Below are 25,519 nucleotides of genomic sequence, written 5' to 3'. Positions count from 1 at the left end.
AGTTATGTGACTACTTTATTTAGTCTGTCTCTCACCCTGACATTTGTCTTTGAATAGGTATTGATGACATACCAAGCAGAGGACCAGCAGGTACTGCCTGTCAATATATGTACTCAGTTGTCAGGACCCTCATGGATGAAAATCCCAGCCCCCATTTAAGTTCTGAAGCTAGAGGGAACCTCTCAATTAGATACTGTTTCTCATCACCAAAGTCACTAGCATATGACAGTGACAATGTGGTGGAGCTGAACTGCTGCAGATGGTGGTAGATGAGAGAGAGAGAGAGTAAGGGGAGGGTTCAGATCCACCAGAGATGAAATCTCTTGGGTACTGGTTCAGTAGAGAGAGGACCAGCCAGCTGCTGGCAGTGGTGATCATGTCGTGAGATTCTAGATGGAGCAAGGAACCAGCAGTTCCCGGTTGTCTGCAGTGGCCCCTGTCCATATTCTTGAGGTTCAAATATGCAAGCTCCTAAGAGTCGGGGCCAGCTCTGCGCACTGGGCACAGGGGAATGGGTGCCTGCAAAGGTCAATAGTCTTCCGTGTTTTAAGAAAAAATTAAATATGAATACAAATTCTTGACCACAACCTTTTTTTTCTGTGCATTTTCTAGACTCCTCCGGTGTCGTCATGACAGGTACTGCAGCTCTTTTTGTATGTGCTGCTCTTCCACTGGAACTCGTCCTGTCTCTGGCTGACGCCCTTTCATATTTAATACATAAGAAGCTGTTACATAGGCGTCTACAGCTAATCACACACCAAATCCGAGAGTTTGACACTAACTGCAGAATTCACCTTGATCTCGATTTCAGCTCCAATTTGTATATAATTTTTAAAAGATAAGCTTTGGTGCCTCGGCACTTGAAAGAATTTGGGCTGAGCAAATAACTGTTTTAATATGAGAAGCTGCTAGCTGGGGTTATTTGGGGCTTCTTAGGGCAAGGTTGAAGGCAAGGCCAATGTTTGCTTGGTGAATGTGTGCCAGTGTCTTCCTTTGGATCACTAGAGTGGGAAGTTCCTAGTTTGAGGTGAGTTTGCAGTTTCTAATTACTTCCGACAATCTATACTGAGTGACTTTGGTTTGCTTATGTAGGAACTGAGATGCCAGTTCAGTTTAGTAGCCTCCTAATTACTTCTTTTCATAAAGTCAGTACGTGATCCTCAACCTTCCTGATGCTGTGACCCTTTAATACAGCTTCTCATGGTGATCCCCATTCATAAAACTTTTGTTGCTACCTCAGAACTGTAATTTTGCTGCTTTTTTGAATTATAATGTTAATATTTGATATGCAGGATATCTGATATGTGACCCCTGTTGGGGTCACAATCCGCAGGTTGAGAATCACGAATCTAATGTGAGTTGTTTGTTTTACAGCATAGCATAGTGGGTTTGCACATATAAACCTGTCTGGGGACCTGTGCACATAAGGCCTGTTCAATTCTAGGGGCTATCATTTTCCCATCACAAAGGGAATGGTCTTCATCTGTCAGATGGTGATGCTGAGGCTGGGGATGTAGCTCAGTTGGGAGAGAGCTTGTCTAGCACACCGGAGGCCCTGGGTTCAGTCCCTAGCTTTGTACAAAACAAGCCAAGATGGTACATGCCTATTCCAGCACTCAGGAGTGGAGGTTGGATGATCTCTGGAGTTCAGGGTCACCCCCTAGCTATATAGTCAGCCTCAACCACTTTAGCCCTGTCTCAAAAAAGAGTTTTTTCTGGCTGGAGGCATGGCTCATCATTTAAGAGTACTTGCTGTTCTTGCCAAGGACCTTCAGTTCTATTCTCAACACCTGCATCAGGCAGCTTAAAACTTCTTGTAACCCCAGTTCCAAGGGATCCAATGCCTTCTGTTCTCCACAGACTGTGTTCTCACACACTCACATGCACATTTGCACATGAGTGTGTGTACACACACACACACACACACACACACACACACACACACACCAATAAAAAAGACATCAAAATGAGAAAGGAAATCAGTCCCAGCCTAAGTCTTCCTACATCTCTTTGTTGGTCCAGCTGTTTTTCTTCCACTCTACAGCTCAAACCCACTTCACATTGAGACCCAGTCTCAGTGCTTGGTTATCCCCAACACTCAGTTGTTTTCTTTACTTCTGCTTTCTTGTGTCTCTTCTTGATCTCACTGAAAACAAAACAAAAAGCACTATGTCTCCTCATGGGATTTTCTCACTTTTTTACAGATGAAAATCTCCAGTGTGGTGGTTTGCTCATAAATAGTTCAGGCTCCTTCTCCAGTCCTTGGTATCCTAAAAAATATCCCACCAATGTGCTATGTGCCTGGGACATACAAGTGGATAGCAGCGCTCACCTCGGACTTTGAAGTGGTCAAGTGAGTGAATATTTTCTGCCTAGCCAGTTATCATTACTGGGCTTTGTAGACATCAGTTTTACTGCCTCTTTGCTGGACACAACAATGCAGTTGCACACATGAACTCCTAACAGATGAAACTTCATGTGCAAGATGCACATAATATCAAGTCAGCCACAGTCCCAACATGCATGAGTGAGGGACTCATAATGTCCCACCCCTTTCTGAGAAGCTGTTGGCAATTAATGGTTACAGGGGGAGTGAGAGCCGCTTTTCTTCAGGGATACAGGTACTGAGAGATTACCTCTGCTCCTGTAGAATGCCCCATACCATGTACATACAGAAAACACAAAGTGTATTTAGTGGGTAGAAAATTTAAAATAAAACAGTTGTGGTGGCATATGCCTTTTAGTTTGGCATTTAAGAGGCAAAAGCAGGCAGATCTCTGTGAGTTCAAGACCAGCCCATGCTACATGTGAAACCTGTCTCAAAATAAGAACTAGGTAAAAATAAATAAAATTTAAAAGAAGAGAGCCTGTGAAGTTGGGGGAAAAGTTGGGAGTGAGCTAATGGAGGAACTGAAGGGAAGGAACTGGGCCAGTCTGGATGCACACTGTTACATGCATGTATAAATATTATATAAAACATAAAAGCTATACTTCTCCCAAATGAGCTGTACCTTGAAATGCCTAGGAATGTTGATCAAAGTCATCAGCTTTCATACAGAGACAGTAGATGGGGATTAATCTATTTGCACATCAGCAGATCTGCTAAATAGATTTTTGGTACAGCCACATGTCACTGTCCCAGACTAAGTGACTATTGCTACAGAATGAGATGCAAGAATACAGTGGGTAATTGTCAATCTGCCACGATTCTTGTGTAAGCTTCCTGTGAAAGGACAAAGAATTGCTTCTGGGAAGCAGGATAGAGCGGAGGGATCAGTGGGGATGGGAGATTTTCCTTCCTGACATAAGCCATCATTATCACTTAAGTTTTATGCCATGAGTTTATAGCACACATTGAAAAGATATTCAATTAAAACATGAACAAATCAAAAGAAAATGAATTTAATGGTATTTTTGTAGATTTTTGTCTCAAATTGCTTTGTTTAGAATTTTTTGACGTATTGATCTTTTGCTTGTATATATTGAGTTACATTTTTGTGAGTTTGTGTGTGTGTGTGTGTTGTTTGTTCCTGACTTGTTTGTCTTTTATAAGAGAAAGAAAGGGTGTGGAGTTGGATGAGTGGGGAGGAACTGGGGATGGGAGTGGGAAATGTGACCAGGACAACTTGTGTGAAAATAATTTTCTTCAATACAAAACTAAAAGAATAAATTTAGAAGTAGAGAGGTACATTTACCAGTACCAGGCGCTCTTCCAACCCGTGGGAGGAGGTGTGGGTTTGCAGTAGCTTTGCTTGACCCTTCCTGCAGCCATCTGGGAGTCACTTCTGGAGAAACGGCCAAGGAAAGGAGCTTGAATGATGCCATTTCATCCACAGGATAGAAAACTTCGATGGCTGTGCTTATGACATCATTGAGATTTTTGATGGTCCACAGAGCGAATCGTTTTCCCTGGGGAGATTCTGCTCAGAAACCATCCCAGTATTTACCTCTTCTTCAAGCCACATGATCATGGTGTTCCACAGTGATGACATTGTCACCAAGATAGGATTCTATGCATCTTATGAATCTCTGTTGCAAGATGAGAAAGACCCAGATAGGTCCTTTTATCATTTCAGCCATCGATCCTGCTTGGTGTAGACACTGCACTCAGACGGATATTCTCTCAGATGGGAGTGAGGGATCTGAGCACTGCACTAGGTTGGACATTCTGTCAGCTGGGAGCGAGGATTCTGAGCACTGCACTGGGATGGACATTCCTTCAGCTGGGAGTGAGGGATCTGCGAGTGCTTCCCAAGCCTCTGGTCAGTCTCAGCTCCTGAGATGTGAGTTGGAGACGTTAATTGCTGAGCTTATTGCTCTGGATGTAGAGGCACACATTTGAGGCCTACATGGCAAACACCTTACCAACTGGGCCACTTCCCAAGCCTCTGTTTGCTTTCTCTCGACACGACATCTGGTGACTACCATGGTGTGGCTTTACTCACATTCTTATCATGGGCTCTCCAACCAGTGTTCTTTAACAACCATCCTGAGACTTCAGACATCTCAGACAAAACTCTGATCTATAATTTTATAAAATAATGCAGAGACACACGCTTCAAATGTGTCTCACAGGATCAGACACCCTTTCAGAGACATGGAAAAGAGAAGGAAGGAATGGCCTGGCTAGATGTGTTGGAGAAAGGTCAAATCCCTCTTTTTACTTCCTTCTACTAATATATTACGTTTTCTCAAATGTCGCATAGTAACAGAGATTTTGAATTTTTGGTTGAACCCAGTTTTGCTCAAATGTCTTTGACTGACAAGGGAACCTCTTGAGTAGCCATGTTCTACCCTGGGATGCAGTGCAGGAGAAGCTGGGGTTCTGCTCTGGCTCCACCATTAGCCATTGAATGAAGGTTTGCAGAACCCATTACTGCTTAGAGTTGCTGCCCCTTCATCTGTAGAATATGGGGATAAAGAATCACCTCAGGGCTATGTCCTGGGGACTGAGTGACCTATGTCGTTTAATGATGGGAGTTTCTCATGGCCCTGTGTGCTGTCTGCCAAGTCTGTGGGCTCTCGACTGTAAGCCTCTCCCACCTCCTACCCTGGACACCTGGAGCTCGTGTTGATGAGCATACACTTAAGTAGATTGGAGAAGTATCGTCCACATTCACGCACTGTAAACAGGAAAATGGTACGCCATTCATATTTCCCAAATCACAATGCCATCTTCCAGGCTTGGTAAAAAATTGACTTTCAAAGGAAATCACACGATGAAACCAGTTCTCTCTTTGACATTGGACCTATGAGGTGTGCCCAAGTGTTCCAAGCCAGGACACATTAGGTAGGATGCCGTTGTGGCAGAGCACTTTACAAGAGCTGAAACGAACTTCAGAGGCCATTGGAGTGCTTCCTCCATGGAAAGGAGGTTTTGTCTTTACCAGAGGAGATACTGATGTTGGTTATAGATTTGCCTTTCTTCCATGTACCGCTTTTGCCAAAATCGCCATCCGTGTACTTACAGAATGCCTTATTCTCCACCATGGAATTCCACACAGTATTGCTTCTGACCCAGGAACGTACTTCCCAGGCAGAGAAGTGTGATAGTCGGCCCACTGTCCTGAAGCAGCTGCCCTGACAGAAAGATGGGATGGCCTTAGAAGACACAACTACAAAGTCAATTAGGTTGTAGTCCCTGAAGGGCTGGGTAGAGTTCTCCACAGGGTGTATGCTTTGAGTCAGCGTCCAGTATGTGGGATGTGTGCTCCTCCAGCTGGAATTCATGGGTGCAGGAATCGGAGGGTAGAAAAAGGAATGGTTCCACTTACTGTAGCCTCTAAGTGGTTCCACTAGAACCTTTTTGCTTCCAGTTCCCACAACCTTACGTTCTTCTGGCCTAGAAGTTTTGATTCCAGGAGGGGCAGTACTTCTGCCAGGAGACAACAACAAACAATCCATTAGACTGAAACTTGGGGCTTCCCCCTGGCCACTTTGGGCTTCCGATGCCCTTCAGCCAAAGCACAACAGTCTTAGGAAGAGTGATTGATGAAGATCACCGTGAACAATTGGATTGATTCTCCACAATGGAGGTAAGAAAAATTATGTCTGAAGTGTAAGACTTTAGGTATCCCTTGGTGCTACCATGCCCTGCAATTAAAGCCAATGGGGAGCTACAGCCTAATCCAGGCAGGGAGACAAAGGACACAGACCCATCAGGAATGAAACTATGGATTAAAATTGACATGAGTGTTTCTGTAATAGTGTTAAGAATGTGTTTGTACAAGTATTTGTGTTTTCCTTCCTTAATTTCTTATCAGGTTCTGTAACATCAATTAAGAGAATACCAGTGGTTATTATGTTTAAGTTTGAGACACTAAAAGAATGTCCTTCAAGGTATATCACCACTTATTCTAGAATGTATAGTGCATTTGCAGTTGTATGAGGGATAGTTACATCACATTTCATGTAATTATGACGTGGTTAAATATAGAATGTGTTTGTATTTGTATATGGGGTAGTTAGATCAGGTTGGGTGTAATAATGACCTGGCTATTGTGTTCATTTGGGAATTAAGGATGACGTAAGGAGATATCATTGTGTGTCAAGTTGAGAAGGGGTTAGACCTGTGATGACTATTCTTGGTGGTCAACTTGACTACATCTGGAATTAATTAAAATCCAGCAGGCGTGAGGGATTTTTTTTTCTTAAATAATTTGAAGTAGATAGACTCACTTTTAATCATGGCCCCACCACCTGGTGGTAGCCTGCATAAGGACATGGGGGAAGGAATTTTGCCCTTTGTTCTTCACCCACACCCCTGCTCCCCGCTGTTTCTGGCAAGTCCATTCCTTCACTGGCATCAGAGCCTGCATTTTGCAGGATTCTGGTGTATACTGAAGACCAGCTGAGGCATCCAGCTTCATGGACTGAACAAGTACTGGGTTCTGTCGGTAGACTTCCATAGAAGTTCTATTTCTGTGTGTGCCAGTGTGTGTCTCTAGGTCTGTGTGTGTTTCTTGTACATTTTCCTTGGCTCTTTATTTTTCTGTTTGTTTTGTCTCACTTGATTTCATTTGTTCTTATTTTATTTTTTTCTTTAGATTCCTGTGGTTTTCTAATGAAGGGAAGCAAGAAAGAGTATGGGCTTCAGTGGGTGGGAAGGTGAGGAAGATCTGGGAGGAGCTGGGCTATCTGGAAGCACAATAAGAATAGATTGTATGGAAAAATATATTTTCAATTTAAAAATTAAATTTTAAGTACAATACAGTTTTAAAAGGATGTAAGTAAGAAAAAAAAAGAAAAAGGAACCCATGTAGGAAAATTCAATCAGAATCAGCCCTGAAAAAGTCATCCCAGAGGAATCATTTTTCTCTTGGCTTTAGGAAGTTTCAGTCTTAAACATAATTTTAAAAACTTCTAAAATTTAGGCATTTCACAAAATGATATCCCATCTTTAGTATTGCCTCCATGCCCCTTTTTAATTTTCTACTCTAATTCTCTGCTTATATTGCAACATAGTAATATAGGCTCAAGCCTCAAAATGAGCTAAAACGTTAGGAAAAAAGGACGTTCATAACCATCAGCACCACCATGTGAAGGTATAAGACTATTTTTAATATTGTGCATTTATACAAAGAACATAAAACCATATTAGAGAGTAAACAAGAGTACAAACATAACAAAATAATTTGAAAACTTAAATATTCTACTGACAAAGAAATACTGATTGTGATAATTTTGGGTTCCGCCTCAGCCATGTCAGAGTCCTCTGTTGGTGTCACAGAAACAAGGTGGCAGGGTGCCAGAATCTGCACAGATGCTACACTCGTCACAGTAGTGGAGGGTACAAGTCTTGGCATTAATGGGTTTGGCCCCGATGATCTTTTCTGGAGTGAACTTGGGTGATTCAATACAGCTTTCGACATCTACACGATTTGCAAATCTTAGAAAAGACACACACAAAATTAGTTTTGAATTGTCCTTTCCAGTGAGCTTCTACAGTCATGAGGGCTGTATGGGAAAGTCAGGGCTGAAGCCCATTACACATGTGACACCAGCCTTGGGGTAAAGTTCTCTGTTCCTTCCGTATCTTTTCCTCTCCTACAGTTGCTATGCATGTGAACCCAGGTTGCAAAGGTTCAAGCAAGGAAGAGTGACTTGCACCCCAGTGGCTGCTACAGGCCTATGAGACATGAGAATGATGAAGAAGGTGTTAGAGTTGTCTGGGCTCAGCTCTGGTCTCCACTATTTTAGTCCCAAGAAAGGACACCATTACTGCTGACAGCCTGCCTCTCCCAAACTTCAGACATCTCTTGTCTCTCTTCCATCCCTGTCAGCTGTCTTCTATGGAGTCTATTCTCTTGACCCATTTCACTTTTCCCACAGCCATTGACAATGAATCAGGGGACATGTGAGCTCCCCAGTGAGTGGGAAGGGGTCGCTATAGCCATATTCTGTGTGAGTAGGAGACAGCTCATGCCCAAGGCATCTCTGTGGATTCCCCAGTCTACAGTGTCAGAGATGGAAAGGGTGCTCATCCAGGGTAGTGTTAAATACTTGAAGGCACACTCTGTGTTAAGAGAAAGCAATGCTATCACAGGCACATGCTCTCTCTCTCACACACACAGACACACAAACACAGACACACACACACACACACACACACACACACACACACCGTCCAGGCTGAGCGTCCAGGCTCCCTCAGTATCACAAGTACCTCTTACACATCTCAAAATCAATTGATTGGTTAGTGACAAACCCCAGCGAATAAAGCCTTTGGCTTCTGCCCATCTGAATGGATAGAGTAGACAGTGTGGCCAATGTCTGGCTTCTGAGTGGCCAAACATTGCTTCCTAGTAAGAAACAGACCTTGATTCCAGTTTTTCAACTCACTCATGTGACAGCAAGAGAGATCATACCAGGGCCTTTCTCTTACGACCTGCTCTGTGGATCTTCAGTGGCCCCACTGCTTGGAAGTACTCATTTGGTTCTTTGCTGGCCTCTGCAGAGCCTGTGCCTCTCCTCCCTGCCTCGTACAGCCTTGTGAGCATATTGAAGAGTGGTCCCGGATCCAGCAGACAGCGCATTACACTGCAGGTAGACCACATCGCAACTTTTGAGGAAGCTGAAGGCGTTGAACTTGAACTGGGCCACATTCTTCCCAGGGATATGGAGGTCGGAGTAGGAATTGCCTTTGATGCACCCAATAAATAAGAAAACCCAGACCTAAGAGGTTAACTAACACATGGCATGAATTTTCTTCAACCCACATAACCAGGCTGGCTTCTAAGGTCCTGAATCCCAAAGAGAGTTCTTCCCACTACCCTAGCCTTTATGAACAACAACTACCACTATACTACTTTATTACTATGTTACTACCACCACCACCTACGGTTTTAACACCATTGTTAATGGAAATCCTATACCTAATCATAAACAGAAGAGAGATGTTTAAATACACTAAAAAACAAGTCAAGGTTTTAGCTGTAACCTTTGCCTTCTAGCTCTACCGTATTTTGCCTAAAGGGCAGATTATAAGGTGGATGTTATATTTTAAAATGCACCGAGATTATATAAAAAGTTTATAATAGGCCTGGTAATGCAAGTCAGTGGATGAGGGCTTGGTTACTTACCACCCCAATGTTTTGAGTTCAGTTCCCAACACTACCCAAAGAAAGTGTATTGTAAACTGTAGGGTGACATAAGTGGTATATTAAGAGGAGATAAAGTGTTGTTATGTAAATGTATGGTTCAAAAGAATCAGAGAAGTTAGAAAAGGTAGGCACAGGGCAGGGAAAGAACAAAAGACAAAGGTAACAAATGGTGGTGGATTCTAATCCAACTACTTGAATAAGAACATTAAATAGGAATGGTTCATATTTACACCAATGTAAAGACAGAGATAGATTACAGGAGAATCCACAAAACCCCCATCCACGTGCTCTTTACAAGACAGCCGCTGTCAGTACACAGACACCGACACTGACATGGAGGGAGAGCAGTATGGCAGCCGCTCCTTTGTTCAGAACAAACTTCAGAGCACGCAGAACTGTCAGGGCCAAGATGGGTGATTTGTAACAACCAAAGAAAGGGTCAACCCTCTACGAGCAGATCCTTACCCAAGATAATCGAGGTAAGGAACAATCCTTATCCCAATATAATAGTCATTAATATAACGCACCCACAAGCAGAGCGTTAAATATGGGAAGCAAGGGAACCGAAGTGAGATGCCGACAAACCCACTGTAGTAACTGGATGCTTCACTCTCCCTCTCTCAACCATAGATCCAGTGGGGAGGAATGCAGTAAGGGCAGAAGGGACCTGAGGAACACTGTTAATCTACTAGATCTGTTGACATTAATTAAAGTCTGTCCAACCACAGCAGAATGCTCATTCTCCTCAATCCAGGTAGAACGTTCATTAAGACAGACCATGTTCCAGCCCATAAGGAATACTTTAATAGTCTTTAAAGGATAGAAAGACATTGTCAGGTAGCAACGGAATTAAACTTAAAATTAATGACAGCAATCTTCCTGGGAAATTCTCAAATATGTGGAAGTAGACGGTATATTTTCAGGCAACTTTTGTATCAGAAATGTCCTAAGAGAAATCTAAGACTGTTTTGAAAGAACTGAAAATGGTGCTTGTGGTGTGGGTGAGAAGAGACCACAGAGGCTCACTTTTGAATGTTTGGTCCCCAGTTGGTGGAACCCTTGGGGAAGCCTGGTTGGAGTATGTGTGTCACTGGGGGTAGGCTTTAGGTTTCAAAATACTAGTGCCATTTCCTGTGTTCTCTGTCTGCCTCCTACTTCTGAATTGAGATGTAAGCACTTCACATTTCCTGCCTCCATCCCTTCACACTGCCATCGTGGACCCTAACCCTCTAAATCCATAAGCCAAATTAAACACTTTCTTTACAAGTTTCCTTGGTCACCATGTTTTGTCACAGCCATAGAAAAGTAAACAATATAATACCTAACTTATCAAAATTTGTGGGATGCAGCTAAGGCAACACTTGGGAAGATTTATATAGTATTAAAATACATATAATTTGTAAAGACATCCGATCAACCAAAGATTTAAAGGCTAGAGAAGGGGGCAAATTAAGCCTAAAGTAAGAAGAATAGTGAGCTAGTTGTGACATTCTGACACTTAATTGAATTCACCTTAATAGTATGACCATAAGAGGGGTCAGAAGGCAAGAACCTTCTCCCTCTCGAGCACCCTCTAGTCTATGCATACCATGCCCAGCTCACAGAAACCTGTGGCAGGTGCTGTCTTGCTCCTCTGTTGATCTTTGGCAACAGATGCCTCACTGTTCCCCATGGGCCTAAGGCTGCTGTGGCTCTTACCACACTAAAGTTGCCACTGAGGAAACAAGTTTCTTAACTAGTCACCAGTTATCCCTTCATGAGCATTTAGCCCTTGTCCTCCAGCCATGACCACTGCCAACTCGAAAGCAGAGCAGCTGGGATCATCCTTACTCAGGAGACCCCCACACCAGGCCATTAACATCCCTTCATACAGGGAGGGAACAGAAAGGTCATTAGCTCCTCAGCTGATTCCGGCCACTCCCTCCTACCCAACCCCAGCTTCAAGTGATCTCAGCAGCACTGGGGTAGGAGAGGTAGAAGGTTGACTTAAAGGGACCCCATCATTCACATCATTCAACAAGATTCACAGGGCTATGTCATCTATGCTGGGGTGGTGCAAATGGGGTCACCTCTGCAACCCCTTACTCTTGCTTCTGCAAATAACCCCGGAGAACTTACTGGTTCACCAAGATGGACATTGATGAAGATGCGGGTGGAGTTATCCTTTGTGTTATCAGGAGAAATTAGACATGTGTGTAATGTCCCCAGAGAAAGATATGAAGGAGCCACAGAGGCAAACAACTTCCCAGGGTTCTCAGTTGGCAAATCACTTGCTGGACCAAATGAGCTCGAAGACATCTGGCTGGTTTAACTAGGAGCTTAGCTCAGGAAAACACATCGACTTATCAGTGTGAGCTAAAGTCCCGAAGATTTGCCCTAGGAGAGGGAGACTAGAAAGGAGGGGAGGATTAGGCTAGAACAGATGGGGTGCCCAGCAAAGTACTGAATGAGGTCTTGGAGGAGTCAAGGGAGGTTGTCTAGGCTGCTGTACTCTCCCTCTTGATCAGTGTCTGGTAGAGACATGGAGGATGTCTGATAGAGACATATACTGATGGAGATATACTGACTGGGGTGTCATGGCGTAACAGTTCCTCCATACATACATGGGTGTCCTAAATATCAATGCCATTGTTTCATGCGCTAAGAAGGTGGTTGCAGAGATTAAATAGACACATGTATTTAATGGCTCCGAAATATCCTAGATGTTTGCTTCCTATAGTGTGAAATATAACTAGCTGCTTAGTTAGAGACATAGCAGACAGACAACCCGTCCTCCCTCATCCCCGGCACCCTACCTTGCTCATGGTAGATATGTTCTAACATTCAGTCAAGAAGCACGTTAAGAGAACTGCTGGCTTTGAAACTGGGAGAATATTGTCAGCCCAGTCATCACCTGTCTAGGCATCACACCCAACACGCTGTCCACGCCACTGCACCCAACACAATATCCACGCCACTGCACCCAACACAATATCCACATCCCTGCACCCAACACGCTGTCCACATCACTGCACCCAACACAATATCCATGCCACTGCACCCAACACAATATCCACGCCACTGCACCCAACACAATATCCACATCACTGCACCCAACACGCTGTCCACGCCACTGCACCCAACACAATATCCACATCACTGCACCCAACACGCTGTCCATGCCACTGCACCCAACACAATATCCACATCACTGCACCCAACACGCTGTCCACACCACTGCACCCAACACGCTGTCCACGCCACTGCACCCAACACAATATCCACATCACTGCACCCAACACGCTGTCCACACCACTGCACCCAACACTCGTTCTGCAGCATCTCAGGATGTGTGTATGTCTGAAATTCTCCAAATGGGGGAACATCAGACAAATCAGTGAGCCACTTCAGAAACGAAGCAGCTTCTTCTATCTTTCGCACATTTTAACAGGAAGTTTAATTTTTCTAAGCCTCCCTTCTTGGATGCATCCATGAAGGTCATGGCTTCGCTGTCGGCCTCTCACCTGCCTGATGGTGCCACAGTGGCCATAAGGGATATTGAAGATGAGGTAACGCCCAGTGACCTGAGGGCGACACATCATTTAAATGGATGTCCCAGGAGGAGTAGCCTAATCTCTAGAGATAACCTCGGTCAATGACGGCTTGGAAAAGGTGAGGCAAACAGGACAGCTGAGCTGCAGGAGAGAGAGGGAAGCTGGTACATTGCTGTGTAGCTCAGGGGCTGTCCATATGCACTACAGGCAGCATTCTGGGGTGGGCTGAGCCTGCCCAGCATCCCTGACTCCATGGTTCTTAACGGTGGGCTGCATAGCAGATATTTACCCTACAGCTCACAACAGTAGCAAAATTATAGTTATGAACTAGCAACAAATAATTTTATGCTTGGGGGTCCTCACAACGTGAGGAACTGTATTAGAGGGTCACAGTGCTAGGAACCACTGACTTACTATCTATCACCTTGGCTTTACTTTTACTGACGTGTGTGTGTGTGTGTGTGTGTGTGTGTGTGTGTGTGTGTGTCAGCGTGACCTGTTTAGGAGAGACGAAAAGTGATTGTCCCAGGTCTGAAACACCAGAGGAGGACAGTCAGCCATCAGTAGACCAACCATTGCAGCTGGAGTGTGATGGCATGAGGCTATCCAAGAACATGCAACATAAAGAGACAGAGATGGATCCTGACCCAGGTGAAGTGGCGCTGAGAACACAGATGTTATCAATATCGAGATCGGTGGGAGCAGAAGAATGGGGACTGCAAACCCCACTGCATGGGCGAGCTCTGGTTTCTGTCTTTTTCTACATTTAAGCTTGCTCTGCTTCCTGAGAGCTGGGATTTAAGGCATGCGCCACCGCCACCTGACAAATACTAGTATTGTTAAGAGGCAATGCCTTAGCAACAAGCTGTATTATGCAATTTAGCCATTCTACCCTTTTACACAGACTGAGCTCCCAAAGGATTCTCCGGGAGTCATACGCCGGCAACAGCCTTGGTGTTCATCCACAGGGCACTACAGCATATATCTACTTCAAAAAAAAATAAGCTTAGTTTTGAATAGAAAACAATAAAAAAGCAAAACCCATACAACTATGTTGCTTAATCATGAAGATCCATCCTGAGAAATGTGTGGTTAGGAGACTTGGTTGTTAGACCCAAGAAGCGGCCATGGGTTCACTAGGACACAGACTAAGGAATCGCTGTTGTGTGTGTATAGGCATGTTCCATTGTTGACGGAAACATCCCTGTGGGAGGTATGCCTGTATTACCATGTGCACATGGCTGTATCTGTGAGGTGCCCTGCTTACAGACAGTTACCAGGTGATTTGTCTCTGTAGTAGTTAGTCAGCCCTGTACTGTTAGGCCCAAAGAAAAAGCTTAGTGAGTATTAAATCCACAGGCATTAGTTCTGACTACAGCGTGAGGGTCTACGATAGTTGCCCTCTCTTCATCTACTTGGTATTATAATACCGAAAGCAGGATACTTGAGCCGCTAGGAGAATGGGCCAAGGGTACAGTTCATTACAGAGAGTGTTCGCCCAGCACGGATGAGGTCCTGACTTGCTTTGAGCAATGAGAAAAGTACAACTCATGAATACACACGGTGTCTTCTGAGGGAGGTCTGAAGGTGACTGCCAAGCCTGTGTGACCACACTGTGCACATGTTGGCGGGTAATACACCTACAGGCTCGTTACCCTCTTCCTGTAAGGTGTGAGAAACCTAAGAGAAAAAGAATGGGATCCTGACAGTATCAACAGACGCCTTATTATTTTAGCGAGTAGAAAAAAAACAAAGCCTGCCAGGCAAAGGGATAAGATTAGAGGCTTACAAATGGGCACCCTCACAGGCTCACGTTTCAGCTTCGAGCTGAAGGGGAAATGCTCTCTGTTATTTCAGATCCCAATCCATCAGGCACAGGAATGCAGTCCTTGATGTTTTACTTGATATGATAGCATGGTCTCAAACGGTGACGAATATTGTTATGTTTTGTGTATTCTCCAAGAGCAAAACAATTTGTTAAGTGCTCAAAAAAGAACTTTATATGCTAATTTTTTGAAAGGAAAAACAATTCAATATTTATAGGCAACTTTTTTTTTTTGAGACAAAGTCTCACTTCTTAGTCCTGGCTAGCCCCTGGAACTTCTTATAGAGACTAAGTTGATTCAAACCCACCGAAACTCATGGGCCTCTGCCTCCTGAATGATGACAATCAAGGGTGTGCTTCACCAATCCGGCATTAGGCAACATTTTATAAGGGCAGAGAACAAAGGGGAGGAGGATATTCCTCAGGTGCAATTTTAAGTGAGAAAGATGGAATATTCTATTCAACTACACAGAGGGAAGCAGGAAAGAGAAGTTAGGAACCGACGGTGAGATGAAACGGGATGGCGTAGAGAAAGGAGCTTTACCCCAGCAACAAGCATGGCGGTCATTACCAGGCGGCAGAGTCACTTCTGTCAGGGCTGGAACTGGGTCTGAAAAGAAAAGCAGTGTAAAGAAGGGATTGGTATGTGACTTCACTGACATTTTACATGAGACGCCGGGTCTACAGTAATAGCTATTCTAGAGCAGTATGTACTTATGTGTTTCCACGTGTCGGCACGGCAGGGCGTATAAGTTGGCGTGTGGAACACGGCTTACGATCATTCTTCTGGTGCACAGTTCCAGCATGCCAGACAAGCCACTCCCTTAACTCTTACAAAGACTAATCTGGAAAAATCTTATCACTGTTTTAGGACTGAAAAAAATGGAGACTTCAGAGGAAGTCTCCTGTGTAACAGGAACGGGTCATTCTCTGCACAACCCTCAAGGCCCAGGGCCCCATGCTCTTTCTAACTGCTCTGTAATTTGGGAGCATAAGTGAGGATTGCATTCATGCTGGGCTCGGGGTGGTGAATGGGAAAAGAGGGAAGGTAAGAGTTAACAGTCACATTAATGACAGACAGGGCATCAGAGGGCTCCTTCCTGAATGCTCTAGGGAACCTGACTTGTCTCTCATCACCAATTTCCTCTCTTCTGACTTCTCCTGGAAGAGAAGGAGCTAGGAGCAGTGCTGTTCTGGGCCTGTTCTTTGGCTGCTGCTGCTCAGAAAGTGGCTCCCCTGGGGACCGCAATGAGCATGGAACACACCCAGGGAAGAAGGGGCCTCGGCTGAAGTGGAAAGGGGAGAAGAATGTTTTGGTTTGACCTACAGTATGGTGTAAAACAAAAGAACAAAAAGAATTTTTGTCACAACCTCTTTGGTGTGTGTGTGTGTGTGTCTGTCTGTCTGTCTGTCTGTCTGTGTTCTGGTATGCTGGTTGGGTAGAAGCAAGATCTGAAACAACACAACCAATCAAATGAGATGTGGACCCTCTGCCCAGCCTCCCTCAGGTTCACCTGATCAAGATTAGGACATGGGCAGAAGGTGCCTGCTGTAGAAGGGTCACTTCAGCGTCTGTGACTGAGTGAAGAAACATGAAGACCGTCTCTGTGGGGAGGATCTAGGGTTTCTGTGTGTATCAGGCTTATGTTATAGACAAAGTTTAGGACACAGATGTCTCATTCCCAAATAGAACGAACAAAAGCTATAGTTGTGTTTCAGTTAAGAAACGGGACAGGCTGGACAGATTCCCAGAGATCTTGGCAGCATCTCAGTGTAAACCAGAGGAGAGATTGCTTTAAATGATTGTCATTGAGGTAACATTTATTTGATGGCAAGGGGATTGTTAAACAGGCTCATTTTATCAAACAACACGAGAAACATGAAGCCCATTAACGAAGTTTAAAGACAGGACTTACCGCCTGGAGAGGTCACTTCCACTGAGGCTGAAGAAGTATCTACAGACAAAGAGTGGAAGAGACAGAGCTAGTTCATTTGCCAGAAGAAAGCAGCAAGCCCTGACTGTTTAACTTAAGAAATGTAACAGGCTGAAAAGATTCCCAGACATCTCTATGCGACTAAAGTCACATCTGTGTGTAAACCAAAAGAACAGGATGTTTGAAATCCTACGGAATGACACTGGGGGCAGTTTTCACTATCTCTACTTTGGTCAATAGGATCATTAAGCAGCTTCAGTTTTGAAATAAACCTAATAAATAAGAAACTCATCTCTAGTTTAAATAGCACAGTGGGGATTTACCATTTGGAGAGCTCTCTTCTGCTGAGGTTGAAGAAGTATCTACAGGAAAAAAAGATGAGACATAACGATGACATTGACCAATTAGAAAGGGAAAGGTTCTCCTTGTGTTTAAGAAACGTGAACTTCTGGATAAGACGGGGAATTAGAAGCTGTGTTGTGTGTTCATGAACATAACTGAGGAGAAGGACTAAGCATGCCCCTACAGCGCTCCGGACAGCTCTCTGACCCAGTATCCACTGTGAGCTATAGTTCTCAGAGGACGTATCCCACACTATGAGATACTATGGGAGACTAGGTCACATGTGAATGGAGTGTGGACTGAAGCAGGAAAAGGAGCTGGTCAGTCTGTTGCTGGCCCCCAGCTGGGACACTGCCTCCAGGGCTGACCTTCTTGCCGGTATTAGCTGTGAACCGCTCACAGAACTGGCACTGGAAAAACCAATGGAAATTCTGAAAGTAAGAGTCTTTCAAGTGAAAGCCTGGTAGAAAGCATCCCCATTGGACAAGACCGAGCAGAGGAATGAATGTCAGGGTTCTACAACAAGCTGAGACAATAACACAGCCTGAAATACATAAAGAAGAAAAATTAGCAAGTATGACTCAACTTGCAAGAGATCAAGCCTAAGAACCCATGGGACAGAAGAAGCCCCAGGGGCCACACTCATCAGCAGAGGGACAACTGCATGCCTTCTGCTGTTCCAGACTGGACTGCCAGCCAACTCCTCTCACAGTCCTGGCCATGCAGTTGAGGACACCACTTCCATCTTCACTCCCACCATGGGAAGTTAAATTTGAAGACAAGGCACAAAGGGACCATGGGCATGGGGAAGATGATCTACCAAAAGCTGAGTTACCAGTCGTTAGAGGGATTGTCTTGCATAGCTGAAAATCAACTGATGGGAAACTCTAGAGTCCAACAACAGAATCTGTGAATTTAGATCTCCTCATTTTAATTAGTGTAGGCTTGACGTCAGGCTCAAATATCCTCATGGCACTAAAATTTAAAAGCTTGAGCTCAGAGATAGTAGAATAGCTAGCGGTCTGGACATATTGAGAAAGACACGTTTAGATCTCACACATCTAGATCTAAATGGAAATATATGGAAAGATATCAGCACTTTAAGACCTGTGGAAACCTTGGGAAATCAAAAAAAAAAACCCTTGGATTTGTTGACCATGAGGCCACTGATGTGAATAATTACTGAGAGAGTGTTCTCAATCTCCTGTCCCAGATGATTGTCACCAAGAAAACCAGGAATTCCCTGGTTCAGATACAGAGTTTGATGCTGTACTGAAGAGAAGAAGGATGAAGAAGATGACAGTGAGAAAGAAGAGCTTGTTGAAGAAAAGAATGAAGATATAGAAGGAGAAAATGGCAAAGCCCAAGTCATTGGTGAAGGAGAAGAGTAAGGACATGATGGAGAAGCTGGGGAAGGTGAAGATGAGGAAGGAGAAAACAGGAAAGGTGGAGAGAAAGAGAGAGAAAGATGAAAGATGAGAGAGAGAGAGAGAAAGATGAAAGATGAGAGAGAGAGAGAGAACAGATGATGAAAGAGAAGATTGTTAAATCCCTTGCAAAACCATAATCAATCAGTTGATATGTATTGGTGGGTTGTTTGTAGCTTTGGTAGATGTTTAGGAAAGCCATGACACAAAGTCCAGGAGACACACCCACTCAAGGAGCCAATGAGTGTTCCCATGACACCCTGCTCTCCCCCACTTAACCTCTCATTGGCAGTAGTAATTGCCAACACCAATCTTGGGAACCCTGCTCCAACAAAACTGTAAAGGTTGTTCATTTTTCATTTAAGTCTCTTGCTGAGATATGGATAGTTATGATTGCTTGGTCAACTATGTTTACCAGTTACTCCAAGATTGTAGCAACACTTTTATTTTTATGTTCAGCAATAAGAAAAGACTTGGTAAATAAAATCTTAACCCTTGGGGTCAGGAAATAATACATGATGGAGAGAAAAGGCCTGGTCAACAAGCTGGGTGGCTATGGAACAATAGACTTGGATCTGTATCTCTCACTCTCTGCACAAAATCCATTCAAGATAGATCAAGGACCTTAAAGTAAAACATAAAATGTGGAAACTTCAAGAAGACAACTTGGGGGAAAAAAAAGCTTATAGGTGCATAAATAGGCAACAACTTTCTGAACAGGACTCTATTAACAGAGTATATAAATTATATAATTAAAAACGGGACTACATGAAATGTAAAAGCTCCTGCACAGCAAAGGAAACCATGAGCAGAGTGAGCACACAGTTCACAAAATGGGAGAAAATCTCCAGCTAACTCAGACAGGTGGCTGTTATCTAGAATACATGAAGGACAGCAAAAATGAAATCCCTGGGTCCTCAAACTGTCAAACAAGAGATGGGCTGACAACGGAATAGACAATTCAACAAGGAAGAAATGCAAATGACCAACAAATATGTTCAAAGTTGTTCACCATCCTTAGCCCATCAGGAAAGTGCAAGGTAAGACTACTTCTAGGGCTGAAGAGATGGTCAGTGGTTAAGAACAAGTACTGCTCCTGCAGAGGATTCAAGCTCAGTTTCCAGCACCCACATCACGGACCTCATCAGTGCTTGTGATGCCAGCTCCAGAGATTCAATAACCTCTTCTGGACTCAGAGAGCACCTACCTTCTTCACATCTTTACATACTTGAATACAGACTCATACATATAACTAAAAAAAAAAGACTACTTTCTTCTTAACTAATTCAGAATGGTTGCCATCTGAGAAATTCAATGACCAAATGTTGACGAAGATGTGGGGGAAAACTCATCACTACTCGTGGAAGTGGAAACAGGTAGAGCCGCTATGAAAATCCACGTGGGGAGCGACCGGGCAGTGGCGCGGGTGAGGTGCCAGGCAAAGCGTGTAGTGAGCGACTTGGAGGAGTTAAATCAGAGTGCAGCAGAAAATGCCCACTGAATGAACTTCATGGACAAGCCTGTCCACTATTAAAAAAAAATAGCCCTGGGCCTTGGGATCCCAGCAAGTGCAACAGTTGCCTACATCCTAGACCGCCGATACAGGGAAAGCAGAGAAGAGCGATTGACATTAGTTGGCGAAGATGACACCGAGATAGAGACGCGAGTTCCGCAGGAGGCTGTGAAGCTCGCCCTTGGTCGACAAGGAGCCAATACTAAACAGCTGAGGGAGCAGACAGGCGCTCGGATTGATGTGGACGCAGAGGATGTAGGCGATGAGCGAGTGCTGCTGATCAGAGGGTTTCCTGTTCAGGTGTGCAGGGCCAAGGCAGCATCCATCAGATCCTGACAGAGAACACCCCAGTGTCTGAGCAACTCTCACTGCCCCAGAGATCTGTGGGCAGAATCATAGGGAGAGGTGGCGAGATGATTCGCTCTATCTGTAAGGTCTCTGGAGCCAAAATCACTGTGACAAAAAATCAGCGGGAACGTTACTACTGCCGAGACTTATAAAAATCTCAGGAATGCAGAAGGAAGTGGTAGCAGCTAAGCATCTGATATTGGAAAAAGTTTCGGAAGATGAAGAGCTTCGGAAAAGAATTGCCCATTCTGCAGAAACCAGAGTCCCACGAAAGCAGCCGATCAGTGTGCAAGGAGAGGCAGGGACAGAGCCAGGGGGAGCTGGAGAAGCAGCTTGATGGAAGAATACCAATTCCAGCATGGGGCCAGCTGCACCCCCGGAGGTTCCTCTCTGCAAAGGAGGCGATGATATGGTTGATACTGGACCTGGAGAAACCTAAAGATGACAGATTTCAGAATTCTGGTGCCCAGAGCAGTTCAGAGATGTTCATGTTTGAAATTCCTAGTCCTGGCTTCAGTTTCCATGCTGATGAGTACTGAGAAGTCTACGTTTCTGCTTCTGAACACCCTAACCACTTCTGGATCCAAATCATTGGCCCCCCGCAGCCTCCAATTGGATAAACTTGTCAGTGAGATGACCCAGCATTATGAGAATAGTCTGCCTGAAGACTTGACTGCGCATGTAGGAGACATTGTAGCAGCTCCTTTATCTATAGAGGGCTCCTGGTATGCAGCCCATATTCTTGGTACCTTGGAAAATGGGAATTTGGACCTCTACTTTGTTGACTTTGGAGATAATGGAGATTGTTCACTGAAGTATCTAAGAGCTCTCAGGAGTATATTTCTTCTTTCTTTTTTTTTAAATTTACTTATTTTTATTTTATCTACATTGGTGTTTTGCCTGCAAGTATATCTGTATGTGGGAATCAGATCCCTTGGAACGAGAGTTACAGACAGTTTGAGCTGTCATGTGGGTGCTGGGAATTAAACCCAGGTCCTCTGGAAGAGCAATCAGTGCTCTTAACCCCTGAGCCATCTCTCCAGCCCCAGGAGCGACTTTCTAAGGCTTGTATTTCAAACAATAGAATGCAGTCCAGCACGGATTGCCCCCTCAGGTGAGCAGTGGGAAGAGGACGCTCTAGATGAGTTTGAAAGACTCACTCACTGTTGACTGGAAGCCCCTCGTGGCCAAGGTCTCTAGCTGTATCCAGGCTGGAATCTTAACATGGCCAAAAATATATTGATATGATACCAGCAACGGGAAGAAACTTGATATGGGGCTAGAATTAGTTCTTAAAGGATATGCAGTAGAAATTCCTGAAGACATAGAAGAAAACAGAACCGTCCCAGATATGTGGAAGGACATGGTCACAGAAACAGATGCTTCTCTTACCTTCACTGAGACCAAAAGGAGCCCGGAAGAGCTACCACATCCCCTGTCCTGCCGCAGCTTATCAGCTGCTTCTATGATAACCCTGAAGATGATTTATGCTGAAGTCTAGGCTGCAGCTGCTGGACCAGCTGTCTGCTTTGCTGCGATTTGATGCCAGGAGAGAGGAATCTGTGACAGAGAGATCCATGAAGTTTTTCTTTTCTTTTCTTAATTTCTCCTGGTGTGGCTTGCTGTGGATCAAATCCATTTTCTGTTCCATTGGACCTACCACAAGGTGAAAGGTAGAAACAAATAGATTTCTCCACGTCACTCCTGGCTCCTCCCCATTTTCCAGTGTTTGAATGCTGCTGTGTAATTCCCAGGATCTGCATATCAGGCTCAGTCTCTTGTGCCAGTAATAATTTGCATTACTGCTGACCGCATTCTTTTTGGGGCTGGGGAGCAGCCAGGGTTTGGGCATTCGAAGTGATGATTCTTCAGGTTTCTGACTCACCTTCCCAGGTGACTGTAGTAGAGGGAAGTATTTGGTAGACTCAAGATTGGAGTCATCAGGAGACAAAGGGAAAATTGGCATGAATATGTTTAAAAGCCTCGTGAAGAGGAGAGTACTACCCCCACTCCCAGTGCTGAGATGACTGGAGATGGTTCTTTTGAAATAGTCCTTTAGCTATTTCTTTTTGAACAGTATTAAAATACAGGTAGAAGAAATGCAGAGGTAACAGAAAATGCTGTAAATTTCTAGCATGTGTCCATGTGTACAGCTACCTAGAGAGAGAAGGTGCAGTCCTGCTTGAATAATCTGGGGGACTGTTTTCCGAATAAAGTTCTTTATAAAATTATCTTTAAAAAAAAGAAAGAAAATTCATGTGGATGGGTCTCAAAAAACTAAAATTAGAACTACCATATGACCCAACTATGCTACTGCTGAATGCATACCCAAGGAACCTAAGTCCTACCAGAGACACTTGCACATCCATGTTAAGTGCTATGATGTTCACAGGATCTGAGAATTCATTACCAAATGGGTGGATAATGAAAGTGTGGTACATGTGCACAATGGAATTGTATTCAGCTATAAAGAAAAATGAAATTATGAACTCCAAAAGAAAACCGGTGGAACTGTGAGTTAACAGACTCAGAAAGAGGAATACCACATTTTCTCTCATATACAGATCTTAGTTTTAAATATATGCATTTATACACATATGGGCAAATATAGGTCAACAAACAAAAGAAGGGTGTTAGGAGGAGAAAAAATTTACAAAAAAAAAGTGGTAATAGAACACGTGACAAAACAGAGAGGGGCTTCCTGGAATGGAATGTTACAAATGTTACAAATATGCTGTGTGGGGGGTGATGAGAACGAAGTGTATAAAAATGACACACTGAAGCTAATCACCATATTTGCCAATTTTAAAAAATGGGGCTAAAATAAATTATACTTTTTAAAAAAATGTGATAAGAGAAAACATTACCAGAGGAGCTTGCCTCTTCTGCTGAGGTTGAAGATGGATCTGTGGAGGAACCCAGAGAAGGGAGTACTTTAAAATGAGCTTTCTTTCACTGATCTGTATTTGATGTCAAAGTGATCATTAAATAATCTCATTGTCTAACTCTAATATGACAAATGAGAAACTTAGCCCAATACATCAGGCAGCAGGGCAGGGGGACTTATCAGTTGTAGAAATGGATCCTGCTGAGGTTGAAGATGTATCTGGAGATCAAAAGGAGACACACAACTGTATCCATTTGCTGGATAGGGAAAAGTCTGAATTGTGTTTTGTTGTAATTGGAGCGGCGGGGCTGCGTCCCCAGCACCCCGGCCGCCTGGCTAGCTTATGCCCTGAAACAACAACACACAAATTGCATTCATTTAAACACTGCTTGGCTCATTAGCTCTAGCTCTTACTGCTAATTCTGATATCCCTATCAACCCATCTCTAATAAACTGTGTAGCACCGGTCTTACCGGGAAAGATTTAGCATGTCTGACCTGGCGGCTTGCTTCATCACATGCTTCTGCCCGGGAGAGGGGAGCGTGGCCTCTGCTCCAGAGAGCAGAGCTGTTGAGTCTGAGCTCACTTCCTCTTCCTCCCAGCATTCTGTTCTGTTTACTCCACCCACCTATGTTCTAACCAATAAAATGGGCCAAGGCAGTTTCTTTATTAGCCAATGACCTTCCTCCATCATTTCCCCTTTTTCTGTTTAAACAAAAAGGAAAGGCTTTAACTTTAACATAGCAAAATTACATATAACAAAACTGTTATCAAGTAAAAGTTACAATATTTACATCTATTTTATCTTTTTTATAACTAAGGAAAACTATAACTATGACTAACTATTCTTTAACTCCATCAAAGACTACAGAAAGATACAATATAACCTAAGTAAATAAGAAGTAAGCAACTTACAAACTCTAGAAATGACAGAGACATATCACTGCCTAGACAGTCACCCAAAGTTCCTCCGTACCATTGGGGAATCCATCTTTGGCCTACAGGTCCATAGTTTCCAGCAGACATTTCAATGAAGCAGGAAATTTTAAAGGCAGTCACTATCTGCTTGTCCTGAAGAATGTCTCGCAGACTCCTTCATGAATCAGGAACCCCGAAAGATCATCTCACCTTTAGGCAAGTTCAGCAGTCCTTTCTCTGTGGGTTCTGTGTCCAGTTTATGCAATAGTCCAGGCAAGAGCAGTTTCTTGCCCAAATGGCTACCAAACTCCATAAGGATCCTCTTCGATGCCCATCTTCCTCTTGAAGTAGATTGGTGCTGCCAGGATCAGAGTGTCTCATTGTCATGAAAAGTCCTAAGTTATTAAAACATTTAAAATGCCATATTTTATAATCTTTGAAAGATATGAAGAATGCCTATCTAAAATATATCTATGTACATCTAGAAAGTCTAACTAACATGACTACAAACTTGACTATTATAGATGATTATCTATTAACAACCTATATACATTACATTTTTAAATGAACTACATAATCACAATACCTTAATCAAAATCAGAAACACATATACATATAACAAAATTGACCTTAAATTTATATCACTAAAGCAAAATCCATATTAATGTAAATTATTCATACCTATATCATATCCCCCTTTAAATGTAAAAGAACATTTATAAACAATATATGGGAACATGGGCACAGTTATTTCTCTCCAAACTGCTTCCTGCTGTATGGGGGCGCTGTTAATCAGGTATTTCAGGGTATAACCTGTGTATTAGGTTCATCTCAGTTAGCAGTCGAGTGAAGTAATTTTTTGCAGGTGTTCACAGCAACCCTTCAGGAGGGTGTGGTCCATCATACCATATTGGAATAGAAACAATCCACAGGGTCTCATCTTCTGTGAAAACAAAAGAAGAATCTCTTTTTCAAAGTATTGTATCCTGCCGGGCGGTGGTGGCGCATGCCTTTAATCCCAGCACTCGGGAGGCAGAGGCAGGTGGATCTTGTGAGTTCGAGACCAGTCTGGTCTACAAGAGCTAGTTCCAGGACGGGCTCCAAAACCATGGAGAAACCCTGTCTCAAAAAAAATAAAACAAAACAAAACAAAACAAAAAAAAGTATCGTATCCTTAGATCCAAATTCTG

General features: G+C 43.6%; 1 protein-coding gene and 1 pseudogene across 5 annotated transcripts in view; both read left to right on the top strand.

Annotated features, from left to right (window-relative positions):
* The window catches only part of LOC142849626 (laminin subunit alpha-1-like), an 82,606-nt gene that overhangs the window by 51,256 nt on the left and 5,831 nt on the right, over positions 1 to 25,519 (top strand). For 3 of the 5 annotated variants that reach the window (XR_012910603.1, XR_012910607.1, XR_012910600.1), the window contains one exon: positions 8,957 to 9,153. The exons of 1 other annotated variant lie outside the window; for it this stretch is intronic. The gene's annotated coding sequence lies outside the window, so the exon portion shown is untranslated. Of the gene's footprint in view, positions 1 to 8,956; positions 10,872 to 25,519 lie in introns of those variants that run through there. One more of the 5 variants, XR_012910605.1, reaches the window with a different exon arrangement.
* On the top strand, positions 20,154 to 22,055 carry LOC142850949 (tudor and KH domain-containing protein-like; annotated as a pseudogene).

This window comes from Microtus pennsylvanicus, chromosome 5 (assembly GCF_037038515.1).
Source record: "Microtus pennsylvanicus isolate mMicPen1 chromosome 5, mMicPen1.hap1, whole genome shotgun sequence".
Lineage (NCBI taxonomy): Eukaryota > Metazoa > Chordata > Mammalia > Rodentia > Cricetidae > Microtus > Microtus pennsylvanicus.
Note: the sequence above shows the minus strand (reverse complement) of the source record. Positions and strands in the feature narration are given on the sequence as shown.